Source organism: Schistocerca nitens, chromosome 11, assembly GCF_023898315.1.
Source record: "Schistocerca nitens isolate TAMUIC-IGC-003100 chromosome 11, iqSchNite1.1, whole genome shotgun sequence".
Taxonomy (NCBI): Eukaryota; Metazoa; Arthropoda; class Insecta; order Orthoptera; family Acrididae; genus Schistocerca; species Schistocerca nitens.
Window position 1 is genome coordinate 55,261,703 of NC_064624.1, and position 13,602 is coordinate 55,275,304.

A 13,602-nucleotide genomic window follows, 5' to 3' on the forward strand; every position below is an offset into this window, starting at 1 on the left:
TCCTATGCAGTGCCGTAGGGTACCGCACCGCCACTTCCCAGCAAATTGGGGACACTGTTGCTCCTGGGGTATCGGCGAGGACCATTCGCAACCGTCTCCATGAAGCTGGGCTACGGTCCCGCACACCGTTAGGCGGTCTTCCGCTCACGCCCCAACATCGTGCAGCCCGCCTCCAGTGGTGTCGTGACAGGCGTGAATGGAGGGACGAATGGAGACGTGTCGTCTTCAGTGAGGAGAGTCGCTTCTGCCTTGGTGCCAATGATGGTCGTATGCGTGTTTGGCGCCGTGCAGGTGAGCGCCACAATCAGGACTGCATACGACCGAGGCACACAGGGCCAACACCCGGCATCATGGTGTGGGGAGCGATCTGCTACACTGGCCGTACACCACTGGTGATCGTCGAGGGGACACTGAATAGTGCACGGTACATCCAAACCGTCATCGAACCCATCGTTCTACCATTCCTAGACCGGCAAGGGAGCTTTCTGTTCCAACAGGACAATGCACGTCCGCATGTATCCCGTGCCACCCAACGTGCTCTAGAAGGTGTAAGTCAACTACCCTGGCCAGCAAGATCTCCGGATCTGTCCCCCATTGAGCATGTTTGGGACTGGATGAAGCGTCGTTTCACGCGGTCTGCACGTCCAGCACGAACGCTGGTCCAACTGAGGCGCCAGGTGGAAATGGCATGGCAAGCCGTTCCACAGGACTACATCCAGCTTCTCTACGATCGTCTCCATGGGAGAATAGCAGCCTGCATTGCTGCGAAAGGTGGATATACACTGTAGTAGTGCCGACATTGTGCATGCTCTGTTGCCTGTGTCTATGTGCCTGTGGTTCTGTCAGTGTGATCATGTGATGTATCTGACCCCAGGAATGTGTCAATAAAGTTTCCCCTTCCTGGGACAATGAATTCACGGTGTTCTTATTTCAATTTCCAGGAGTGTAGATGGCCATTGGCTTGTACAGCCCTGCAATAATCTTAGGAAGTGTCCAGGCTGGAGAAGGGAGTGTTATAGCCTGGGGAATGTTTCTGTGGTAGTCCCTGGGTGATATCATCACTCTGGAGGATTCTGTGATATCCTCATTCTGGAGGATTCCGTCAATTAATGTACACTGTGTGATCGAAAGTATCCGGACACCCCCAAAAACATACTTTTTTCATATCAGGTGCATTGTGCTGCCACCTGTTGCCAGATACTCCATATCGGCGACTTCAATAGTCATTAGACATCGTGAGAGAGCAGAATGGGGCGTTCTGCAGAACTCGTGGACTTCAAACATGGTCAGGTGATTGGATGTCACTTGTGCCATACATCTGTACATGAGATTTCCACACTCCTAAACATCCCTAGGTCCACTGTTACCGGTGTGATAGTGAAGTGGAAACGTGAAGGGACATGTACAGCACAAAAGCATACAGGCCGACCTCGCCCGTTGACTGACAGAGACTGTTGACAGTTGAAGAGGGTCGTAATGTGTAGTAGGCAGACATCTATCCACACCGTCACACTGGAATTCCAAACTGCATCAGGATCCACTGCAAGTGCTATGACAGGCGGAAGGTGAGAAAACGTGGATTTCACGGTCGAGTGGCTGCTCATAAGCCACACATCACACCAGTAAATGCCAAACAATACCTCGCTTGGTGTAAGGAGCGTAAACATTGGATGATTGAACAGTGGAAAAACTTTGTGTGGAGTGACGAATCACAGTACACAATGTGGCGATCAAATGGCAGGGTGTGGATATGACAGATGCAAGCGTGTGTAGTGCCAACGGTAAACTTCGGAGGCAGTGGTGTTATGGTGAGGTCGTGTTTTTCACGGAGGGGGCTTGCACTCCTTGTTGTTTTGAGTGGCACTATCACAGCACAGGCCTACATTGATGTTTTAAGCACCTTCTAGCTTCCCACTGTTGAAGAGCAATTCGGGGATGGCGACTGCATCTTTCAACACGATCGAGCACCTGTTCGTAATGCACTGCATGTGGCAGAGTGGTTGCACGACAGTAACATCCCTGTAATGGACTGGCCTGCACAGAGTCCTGACCCGAATCCTATAGAAACCGTTGGGATGTTTTGGTACGCCGACTTCAGCCAGGCCTTACCGACCAACATCGATACCTCTCCTCAGTGTAGCACTCCGTGAAGAATGGGCTGCCATTCCCGAATAAACCTTCCAGCACCTGATTGAACATATGCCTACAAGAGTGGACACCGTCATCGAGGCTAAGGGTGGGCCAACTCCATACTGAATACCAGTGATACCAATCGAGGGCACCACGAACTTTTAAGTCATTTTCAGCCAGGTGTCCGAATACTTTTGATCACATAGTGTAAGTCTGAACCATGGACCTTGCCGTTGGTGGGGAGGCTTGCGTGCCTCAGCATTACAGATGGCCGTACTGTAGGTGCAACCACAACGGAGTGGTATCTGTTGAGAGGCCAAACGTGTGGTTCCTGAAGAGGGGCAGCAGCCTTTTCAGTAGTTGCAGGGGCAACAGTCTGGATGATTGTCTGATCTGGCCTTGTAACATTAACCAAAATAGCCTTGCTGTGATGGTACTGCAAACGGCTGAAAGCAAGGGGAAACTACAGCCGTAATTTTTCCCGAGGGCATGCAGCTTTACTGTATGGTTTAATGATGGTGGCGTCCTCTCGGGTAAAATATTCCGGAGATAAAATAGTCCCCCATTCGGATCTCCGGGCCGGGACTACTCAAGAGGATGTCGTTATCAGGAGAAAGAAAACTGGCGTTCTACGGATCGGAGTGTGGAATGTCAGATCCCTTAATCGGGCAGGTAGGTTAGAAAATTTAAAAAGGGAAATGGATAGGTTAAAGTTAGATATAGTGGGAATTAGTGAAGTTCGGTGGCAGGGGGAACAAGACTTTTGGTCAGGTGAATACAGGTTGATAAATACAAAATCAAATAGGGGTAATGCAGGAGAAGCTTTAATAATGAATAAAAAAATAGGAGTGCGGGTAAGCTACTACAAACAGCATAGTGAACGCATTATTGTGGCCAAGATAGACACAAGGGCCACGCCTACTACAGTAGTACAAGTTTACATGCCAACTAGCTCTGCAGATGAAGAAATTGATGAAATGTATGATGAGATAAAAGAAATTATTCAGGTAGTGAAGGGAGACGAAAATTTAATAGTCATGGGTGACTGGAATTCGAGTGTAGGAAAAGGAAGAGAAGGAAATGTAGTAGGTGAATATGGATTGGGGCTAAGAAATGAAAGAGGAAGCCACCTGGTAGAGATTTGCACAGAGCATAACTTAATCATAGCTAACACTTGGTTCAAGAATCATAAAGAAGGTTGTATACGTGGAAGAATCCTGGAGATACTAGAAGGTATCAGATAGATTATATAATGGTAAGACAGAGATTTAGGAAGCAGGTTTTAAATTGTAAGGCATTTACAGGGGCAGATGTGGACTCTGACCACAATCTATTGGGTATGAACTGTAGTACAGTAGAAGAAGAATGGGTAGCTCTGAGGGATGAAGTAGTGAAGGCAGCAGAGGATCAAGTAGGTAAAAAGACGAGGACTAGTAGAAATCCTTGGGTAACAGAAGAAATATTGAATTTAATTGATGAAAGGAGAAAATATAAAAATGCAGTAAATGAAGCAAGCAAAAAGAAATACAAATGTCTCAAAAATGAGATCGACAGGAAGTGCAAAATGGCTAAGCAGGGATGGCTAGAGGACAAATGTAAGGATGTATAGGCTTATCTCACTAGGGGTAAGATAGATACAGCCTACAGGAAAATTAAAGAGACCTTTGGAGAAAAGAGAACCACTTGTATGAATGTCAAGAGCTCAGACGGAAATCCAGTTCTAAGCAAAGAAGGGAAAGCAGAAAGGTGGAAGGAGTATATAGAGGGTCTATACAAGGGCGATGTACTTGAGGACAATATTATGGAAATGGAAGAGGTACTGGGAGATGAAGAAGCTTGCACAGGATAGAGTAGCATGGAGAGCTGCATCAAACCAGTCTCAGGACTGAAGACCACAACAACAACAACAGTGTAAGTATGCATCTATCCTTTTTGTTTTCCTCAGAAAAATTGCATCTGCCAGCAGGACAGTGCAACTTGTTACACAGCTCGCTATGTATGCGCGTAATTCAAAGAACACCAGGATGAGTTACCTGTACTCCCCTGGCCACCAAATTCCCTGGATTTAAACCCAATCAAGAATCTGTGGGACCACCTCATATGGGCTGCTCGTGTCGTGGATCCTCAACTGAGAAACCTACTGCAGCTGGCCACGGGACTGGAGTCAGCCTAGCTCCCCATCCCTGTCGTACCTTCCAGAAACTCACCGACACTCTTCTTGCATGTCTGCAGTGCAAAAGGTGGTTATATTAACTTGACTTGACTGTGTATTACAACATGTAGAGTACGGGCATAGCTTGAAGTGAATGCTTAAAAATGAAGAAGAAATCAAAGTACATATTTTTATTCTAATGACACAAATACAAAAATAAATTTACATTTCTGTTATCATAATTTAAATTAAAATGCATTTTTATCTTCATGACATGGGCAAAAGCTTCCCATTTTTTCCTTAAAGAGTGTGATTTTACTGAAGTGGATTCCTCTTTTCTTACAGTAACGGATGCCTTGTGATCCTAAGAATTCATTCATTTTATTAACAGTTTGATCTATGAGGGTTGTTTTTAGCCTCCTTTTGAATAATTTTACATTATTATTTTCCTTTTTTATATTAATGGAGAGCTTATTGTTATACTTTTGTAGCTGACTCAGTAACTCCCTTGAGAGTTGCAGGACCATGTGTCATAGTTGTGAATGTCATAATTTATCTGAAAGAATGCCTTGTTGTTGTTTGCTACAAAAAAATATATATTGACCTTTAATAAAAAATATCCTGAGAGAGCCCGACAGGATTTTCTGTTAGAGACAACCTATATTAATCTCAATATTCAGTTTTGAAGTCAGAAAATTGTCAACTCCTGAAGCATTTCCTCATAATATTATTATACCGTAGGAAAATATAGAACAGAAATATGCAAAAAATGACACCATTAAATCTCTGTCAACAAAGTGCAAAGCATGCTGAATTGTTTCTTGAGCAACTGATCAATTTCCTCATTCTGTCTTAATTGAGTGTCCATCCAGATGCATAGTAATTTTGTATGTGTGACTTCGTTAATTTTCCAGTTGTCAATACCCGTTTAAGGAACATGACGTTTTTTATTTGTTGTTCTGAGACTGCATTATATTATGAGCTTCCAGTATGCTTGGCCTAATCTGAGGGGAGAGGGGGGAGAGGCAGGGCAGCAGCTTGTGTTAATCAGTACAATGGAAAAACAGCTAAAGTTGCAAATTTCACTTTTATTTACTTGGGTTTTACCCATTTTCAAACCATCCTACAGGACAGATGGTATCACCTTAACCACATCCACTTATGAGGATACAAAGACAATTTTGCAGGAACATTAAACACAGAATAATATAATCATTCAGACACACCTATATTATTTGGAAGTAATTGCGTCTATTCGAGATTCTTAGTTCTGAAGATATTGTGCACCTTCCCAGAAGAAATTTGTCTCCACTGGATAATCTGAGTAAAAAGACATAACTTCTCTGAAGGAGACATTTAAAAAACTTCCTGGCAGATTAAAACTGTGTGCCCGACCGAGACTCGAACTCGGGACATTTGCCTTTCGCGGGCAAGTGCTCTACCAGCTGAGCTACTGAAGCACGACTCACGCCCGGTACTCACAGCTTTACTTCTGCCAGTACCTCCGCTGCAGAGTGAAAATCTCATTCTGGAAACATCCCCCAGGCTGTGGCTAAGCCATGTCTCCACAATATCCTTTCTTTCAGGAGTGCTAGTTCTGCAAGGTTCGCAGGAGAGCTTCTGTAAAGTTTGGAAGGTAGGAGACGAGGTACTGGCGGAAGTAAAGCTGTGAGTACCGGGCGTGAGTCGTGCTTCGGTAGCTCAGTTGGTAGAGCACTTGCCCGCGAAAGGCAAAGGTCCCGAGTTCGAGTCTCGGTCGGGCACACAGTTTTAATCTGCCAGGAAGTTTCATATCAGCGCACACTCCGCTGCAGAGTGAAAATCTCATTCTGGAAACATCCCCCAGGCTGTGGCTAAGCCATGTCTCCGCAATATCCTTTCTTTCAGGAGTGCTAGTTCTGCAAGGTTCGCAGGAGAGCTTCTGTAAAGTTTGGAAGGTAGGAGACGAGGTACTGGCAGAAGTACAGCTGTGAGTACCGGGCGTGAGTCGTGCTTCGGTAGCTCAGATGGTAGAGCACTTGCCCGCGAAAGGCAAAGGTCCCGAGTTCGAGTCTCGGTCGGGCACACAGTTTTAATCTGCCAGGAAGTTTCATATCAGCGCACACTCCGCTGCAGAGTGAAAATCTCATTCTTGAGACATTTAAAGTTAATGGAGTTTCAAGTGGAAGAAGTAATCCGAGTGCCCATCGCTCAGCAGATCTGCGGAGAAGCACACCCATATTAAAAAAGTGCTGCCCTCGACTTCAGCTCTTAATATACAGTCTAAAAATCTCACTCTAAACACAATAATAATGGGATGCCAGAACCGTACTGCATATTCTGTGTGCAACATAGTCATTGGCTTAGAACTGCCAAACCATAGTAGATTTGCAGGACTTTCTCTAGATACTAAAGTTGTGTAACCTGTTTTCTTTGCCTCGAGCAAGGCCATACTTTTAAAAATTGCATGAGGAAAGGCAAGGTGTTCTGATAATTATGGAAAAGCAACCATAACAAATCTATGTGTGACCACACAACATTTGCATCTTCAGGGGCACAAATGAGTTACAGTTCAGTGGACAATGTGAACACAGAACAATGTGGCTTCATGTATCTGCAAGATCCACAGGTGAGAGAAGATTTATACATTGTATTGTGGACACTGGCAGCCAGTCCACCTTTGTTAATAGGTCTTTGATTGCCAGTCTGAATTTTCAAGTGATTAACACTTGGACCCTGGCAGTTGATGCATTTTAATCTGCAGTTACAATATCTGAATTACGCAGTTTTGTCTGGCTGAATTTAAGAAGTACATGGAAAGATGAGCACATTAGTTTACATTCCTTCAGCAGCCACCTGACTGTACCTCGAGATGCCACTGTTACGGGACACACACGTAACCTCTCACTGGCTGCTCCTACCGACAAACGTACGGACGTGGCCATCGATCTAATTATAGGCACCCGGTCATTCCACGTCAAGGGGACCAGGGGTCCCTACTCGACTATCTCCAAATCTAACGAAATTTGGTGTGAAGGTTCTATGTGGTCTTTGATGGTTATAAACCAAATTGCAGTCCAGTATCTTCAGTAGTTTATTTTTAGAGGCTTTTAAAGAGAAGCGACTCATCTTTGCATCACATACAAAGGTGCAAATGTGCCAAGTTTGCTAGGCTTTTTTTTAAAGTTCTAGCAAACATTTGGTCATTTGTTTAATATACATAGACAACTTTTTATGCTGAATCACACGATGGCAAAAATTTAACAATACGAGAGAAGGAAAGTTGCTACTCACCATATAGCGGAGATGCCGAGTCACGATAGGCACAATAAAAAGATTCACACAATCGTAGCTTTCAGAAATTAAGGCCTTTGTCAGCAGTAGACACACCTACACACAAGCATGCCTCATGGCAAAAATTTGGGATTTAGCCACAGCTAAATATAGATACAAGCCTCTAAAGTAGCTAAAAAATTCAGTGTGCTATTCTGAGAGCCAAGGTCTGACTGATCACTGCTGCTTTTCATATAAACCAATTAGAGGGTTATTCCTACCTACGATATCTATATAGTCTGCCTCGATAGCTGAATGATCAGCACGAAGGAATGCCATGCTAAGGGGTCCAGGTTCGATTCCCTGTTGGGTCATAGATTTTCTTCACTCAGGGACTGGGTATTGTGTTATATTCGTCATTGTCATCTCATCCCAAAGTGGCGTCAACTCAAAAGACTTGCACCAGGCGACCTTCCTGATGGGATGCCTAGATGAAAAGATATCCATCTGCAAAGTTGGTCAAAATTTCCTACGTTCAAATTTTAGGGTATTTTTAGAGGCCAATATCTCAACTGTGTCTTATTCAATCCTTTCTTTTTGTTGCCACGGCTGGAAAGAGCAAGCTTTAAGCTTTCAAAATTGTATTGCTTAATTTCTGGATCTTGCATATTGGTGAGTAAGAATATGTTTCATAAGTTATTTTAGTATTTCGAGAAGATTGAAAAGTGAAATATTAATTTATTTTTTTATGTGAGTATATAAATCAGTTTCAAACACTAATTTAACATATTCCATAAAACAAGTATAATACACAACACAGCAAATTTGTGAAACAAAAACACTAAAGAGTCAGTTCCATTTTTGGTTAACTAGTTCTACAATTTCGTCAAGGACAAGTCAGAGAAAACTGTATTGCCTTCCTGGTGATGATGTTGAAGGTGCTTCTAAAGTCATGACAATATGTTGCTCAATACAGCAGGTGTCTTTAGCAGTTGGCCCGTGGAAGAAATGAGCAGAACAATGTGGGTGCATAAAGCTGATGAGGACATCTTGTTGTTCATGTGTAGCTTCATACACTTTTCCAACCCACCAAAAATTGTCATACATACATACATACATACATACAACATACTGCCCTGGTTATAAACGTGCAATTGAGATTGCTGGAATTTCTTCATCTGCTTCAGAGGCATTAACTGTGAATGCTGTAGCATTATTGGAAACTCTGTCTACTCTGAGCTGATTACAATGAATTGGCTTAAATTGATGATTTTCTCTTGTTCCAGATATTGTATGTCCCATGTCAAACCTTGTTTCTTGATCAGGTTGATTTTTTTTTTTCAAGATCTTCTTTTGGTACATAAAAAAACTGGCCTGGAATACTATCTCACAGAATTTGAACAAATCATATGGAGTCAATATTTGGTTGTCTAAGAGCCTCTGCAAACTATCACGGGCTGATAATCTTTTTGCTGTTCCCCAACTGCCAGCTCAAGGCGATTTACCGTAGATTGTTCCAAAAAAATTCCATTCGTCAGTGATGCAAGTCCTTTTCGTGCAGACATAAACTGATGAAATTTTTGAAATTCTTATACTGAGCAGCTGAACCATCACTAAAGAAATAAATGTTCTTAATGTTTTAAATCTTTGTCTTTAAATAAGCTATTAGCTTTATTTGAAAAGCATGGACAGCAATGGTTATTGTGACAGAGACAGTTGCTGATCATACAAGTGCTAATAGTCTGACATTCTTTTCCATCAAAAGGCCTCACTATGCTCCCAATGAAATCCTTCCACAGCATCTTGAACAACAAATTAATAATTCTCAACAAAATCCATCAATATTATTGATTCATTTTCTACAAGATTTCTTTTTGCTGCTTAAGGTATAAACTGTAGTGTTTTGTCACAAAGTGATGGCTTCTTAAACCAGTATTTTTCAAAAGCAGTGCCTCCATGAAATCTTCATCAGTGCTCTGACCTATCTCCAGTGTACTGTATCTCTGTCACTATGGACCCATTGCTTGTATTACATCGTTTCTTCAGGGTCATAGTCTTTCAAAGTGTCTTGAAGAAAAGCCTCTAGTTGTATTTTTTTCTGGACATTCCTCACAACATTGCAGCATACAATCTCTTGATTCCAAACTGCATACAGCTTTTTTAACAAAACCTTGTACTCATCTTGAGTGGATATTTCTGAAGCCAACATTAATTTGGCATTTTGATGAATTGCACATACACATACAGAATGTGATCCAGAAGTACTAACTGCAGTACACCATTTTTGCCAAAGCCCACAAAATTTTGAGAAGCTCAGTTTGCTGGCCGGTGTGGCCGAGCGGTTCTAGGCACTACGGTCGCAGGTTCGAATCCTGCCTCGGGCACGGATGTGTGTGATGTCCTTAGGTTAGCTACGGTCACAGGTTCGAATCCTGCCTCGGGCATGGATGTGTGTGATGTCCTTAGGTTTGTTAGATTTAAGTGGTTCTAAGTTCTAGGGGACTGATGACCTCAGATGTTAAGTCCCATAGTGCTCAGAGCCATTTGAACCATTTTCGAATCAAGCTCAGTTGATTCTCATGTTGCTTACAATAAATAATGAATATTTCTTTCAGGTTACAAAGGAGCAGGTGTTTCTGCTTGTGAATCTTTTTCCCATTTATTCTTACTGCAACACAATCCTTTAAGCCCAAGCGTAAATCAGAAAACTTATGATCTCCAAAAAAAGTGAGGACATGTTGTTTTACTTCATCACTGATGTTTTTCCCTTTTCAGTTTGCAGGTGTTGCTAAAATTCCATCTTCAGTTTCGTAGACTTCTTCACCATTTTAGTCAACACAGCAAATTCTTTAGCCATTCTTTCACTAGTCCAGCTATTTGGGGCCAGGGTCAAAACTTGAACTTTACTGCAATTTCTTGAAGCCTAAAGCTCATCTTAAGTTCTTCAATTCAGATGTCCATATCTTTACACTGGCACTCCTCCGTTGCATTTGAGCAATTACTTGGTTCTCACCAGCAGCTGTGGCAATTACCTCAGCAATGCTGCCTTGGGCTCCAGAACTTTGCACTTTATATATCCCATTGAATCCCTTTTGCTGATCCCTTGAAGCTGTAATACTGACTCTCCATTGCTTATTGTGGTGGTATGATTCTTTTTGAGCCATTTTGTGTCTACATTTGGTACAAATTTTTTGACCAGGTTTAAAAACGTAATTAGTCAGTAACTTACCACACATTGCAATGGTTACTGCTGTTAAAGCCTTCTTGGTTACTTGTTTTTCTTTACCAAGTGGGTTGCAGCAATTCTTCTGCAAGAACAGCAATTTTGTCATCAACAAGGCATTATGGTATGAACAAATTCAGGCATCTTCAGTAAAATCAAGCCCAGACCTACACCGTAGAAGCTCCTTGTCCATTGGTGACATTTCGTTAACTGATTGTAGTTGACTTTTGTCATAATACACTCCTGGAAATTGAAATAAGAACACCGTGAATTCATTGTCCCAGGAAGGGGAAACTTTATTGACACATTCCTGGGGTCAGATACATCACATGATCACACTGACAGAACCACAGGCACATAGACACAGGCAACAGAGCATGCACAATGTCGGCACTACTACAGTGTATATCCACCTTTCGCAGCAATGCAGGCTGCTATTCTCCCATGGAGACGATCATAGAGATGCTGGATGTAGTCCTGTGGAACGGCTTGCCATGCCATTTCCACCTGGCGCCTCAGTTGGACCAGCGTTCGTGCCGGACGTGCAGACCGCATGAGACGACGCTTCATCCAGTCCCAAACATGCTCAATGGGGGACAGATCCGGAGATCTTGCTGGCCAGGGTAGTTGACTTACACCTTCTAGAGCATGTTGGGTGGCACGGGATACATGCGGACGTGCATTGTCCTGTTGGAACAGCAAGTTCCCTTGCCGGTCTAGGAATGGTAGAACGATGGGTTCGATGACGGTTTGGATGTACCGTGCACTATTCAGTGTCCCCTCGACGATCACCAGTGGTGTACGGCCAGTGTAGCAGATCGCTCCCCACACCATGATGCCGGGTGTTGGCCCTGTGTGCCTCGGTCGTATGCAGTCCTGATTGTGGCACTCACCTGCACGGCGCCAAACACGCATACGACCATCATTGGCACCAAGGCAGAAGCGACTCTCCTCACTGAAGACGACACGTCTCCATTCGTCCCTCCATTCACGCCTGTCGCGACACCACTGGAGGCGGGCTGCACGATGTTGGGGCGTGAGCGGAAGACGGCCTAACGGTGTGCGGGACCGTAGCCCAGCTTCATGGAGACGGTTGCGAATGGTCCTCGCCGATACCCCAGGAGCAACAGTGTCCCTAATTTGCTGGGAAGTGGCGGTGCGGTCCCCTACGGCACTGAGTAGGATCTTACGGTCTTGGCGTGCATCCGTGCGTCGCTGCAGTCCGGTCCCAGGTCGACGGGCACGTGCACCTTCCGCCGACCACTGGCGACAACATCGATGTACTGTGGAGACCTCACGCCCCACGTGTTGAGCAATTCGGCGGTACGTCCACCCGGCCTCCCGCATGCCCACTATACGCCCTCGCTCAAAGTCCGTCAACTGCACATACGGTTCACGTCCACGCTGTCGCGGCATGCTACCAGTGTTAAAGACTGCGATGGAGCTCCGTATGCCACGGCAAACTGGCTGACACTGACGGCGGCGGTGCACAAATGCTGCGCAGCTAGCGCCATTCGACGGCCAACACCGCGGTTCCTGGTGTGTCCGCTGTGCCGTGCGTGTGATCATTGCTTGTACAGCCCTCACGCAGTGTCCGGAGCAAGTATGGTGGGTCTGACACACCGGTGTCAATGTGTTATTTTTTCCATTTCCAGGAGTGTAGAATGATGATGACTTATGAAAACCAGCTCCATCTGATCCACAAAAGTAGCTAGGTGGAAGGGTCTCTTGGTTCGTTTTATACAACAGTTTATTAACAATTACAAGCAATTTTGAAAGATAATCAACATCTGGGTTTGAAGCATAGAAGATTCAGTCTTGTTTGAATACAAAATATACAAATTAGGCCATCAAAACATATTGTTTTAGTGTTTACCTTCAGCTACAACAATGGCGGTTGATTACTCGAACACTGATTGCTGAACACTAAGATTGTACAATGTCAACACCAAAGATTACACTGCACAGAAGACTGACACTGTGAAAATTTCCAATAAGCAACAGTTGAAAGTGGTGATTCAGCATTGTATCACTGCTGCGAGGATAGAGACTTAAAAAACTTTTACTGCTTTATAATGCTGATGGAAAATGAGTGACAATGCATATATGCACCGCCATGAATAGTAGGGTTAAAACGTTCTAAAGCAATGTAGCAATCTTCTAGATCTTATAATCTTAAAAGCATTTCCTGAGGTTTTATTATATTTATATTCTATACTGAAAAATACTCACCCATGAACCATGGACCTTACTGTTGGTGGGAAGGCTTGTGTGCCTCAGTGATACAGATAGCCGTATGTATGTGCAACCACAATGGAGGGGTATCTGTTGAGAGGCCAGACAAACGTGTGGTCCCTGAAGAGGCAGAGCAGCTTTTCAGTAGTTGCAGCGGCACAGGTCTGGACGGTAGACTGATCTGACCTTGTAACACTCACCAAAATGGCCTTGCTGTGCTGGGACTGTGAACAGCTGAAAGCAAGGGAAAAGTACAGCTATAATTTTTCCCCAGGGCATGCAGCTTTACTGTATGCTTAAATGATGATGGCGTCCTCTTGGGTAAAATAGTCCTCCATTCCGATCTCTGGGCCGGGACTACTCAGGTGGACATTGTTATCAGGAGAAAGAAAACTTGCATACTACATATCCGAGCATGGAATGTCAGAGCCCTTAATCGGGCAGGTAGGTTAGAAAATTTAAAAAGGGAAATGGATAGGTTAAAGTTAGATATAGTGGGAATTAGTGAAGTTCAGTGGCAGGAGGAACAAGACTTCTGGTCAGGTGAATACAGAGTTATAAATGCAAAATCAAATACAGGTAATGTAGGAGTAGGTTTAATAATGAATAG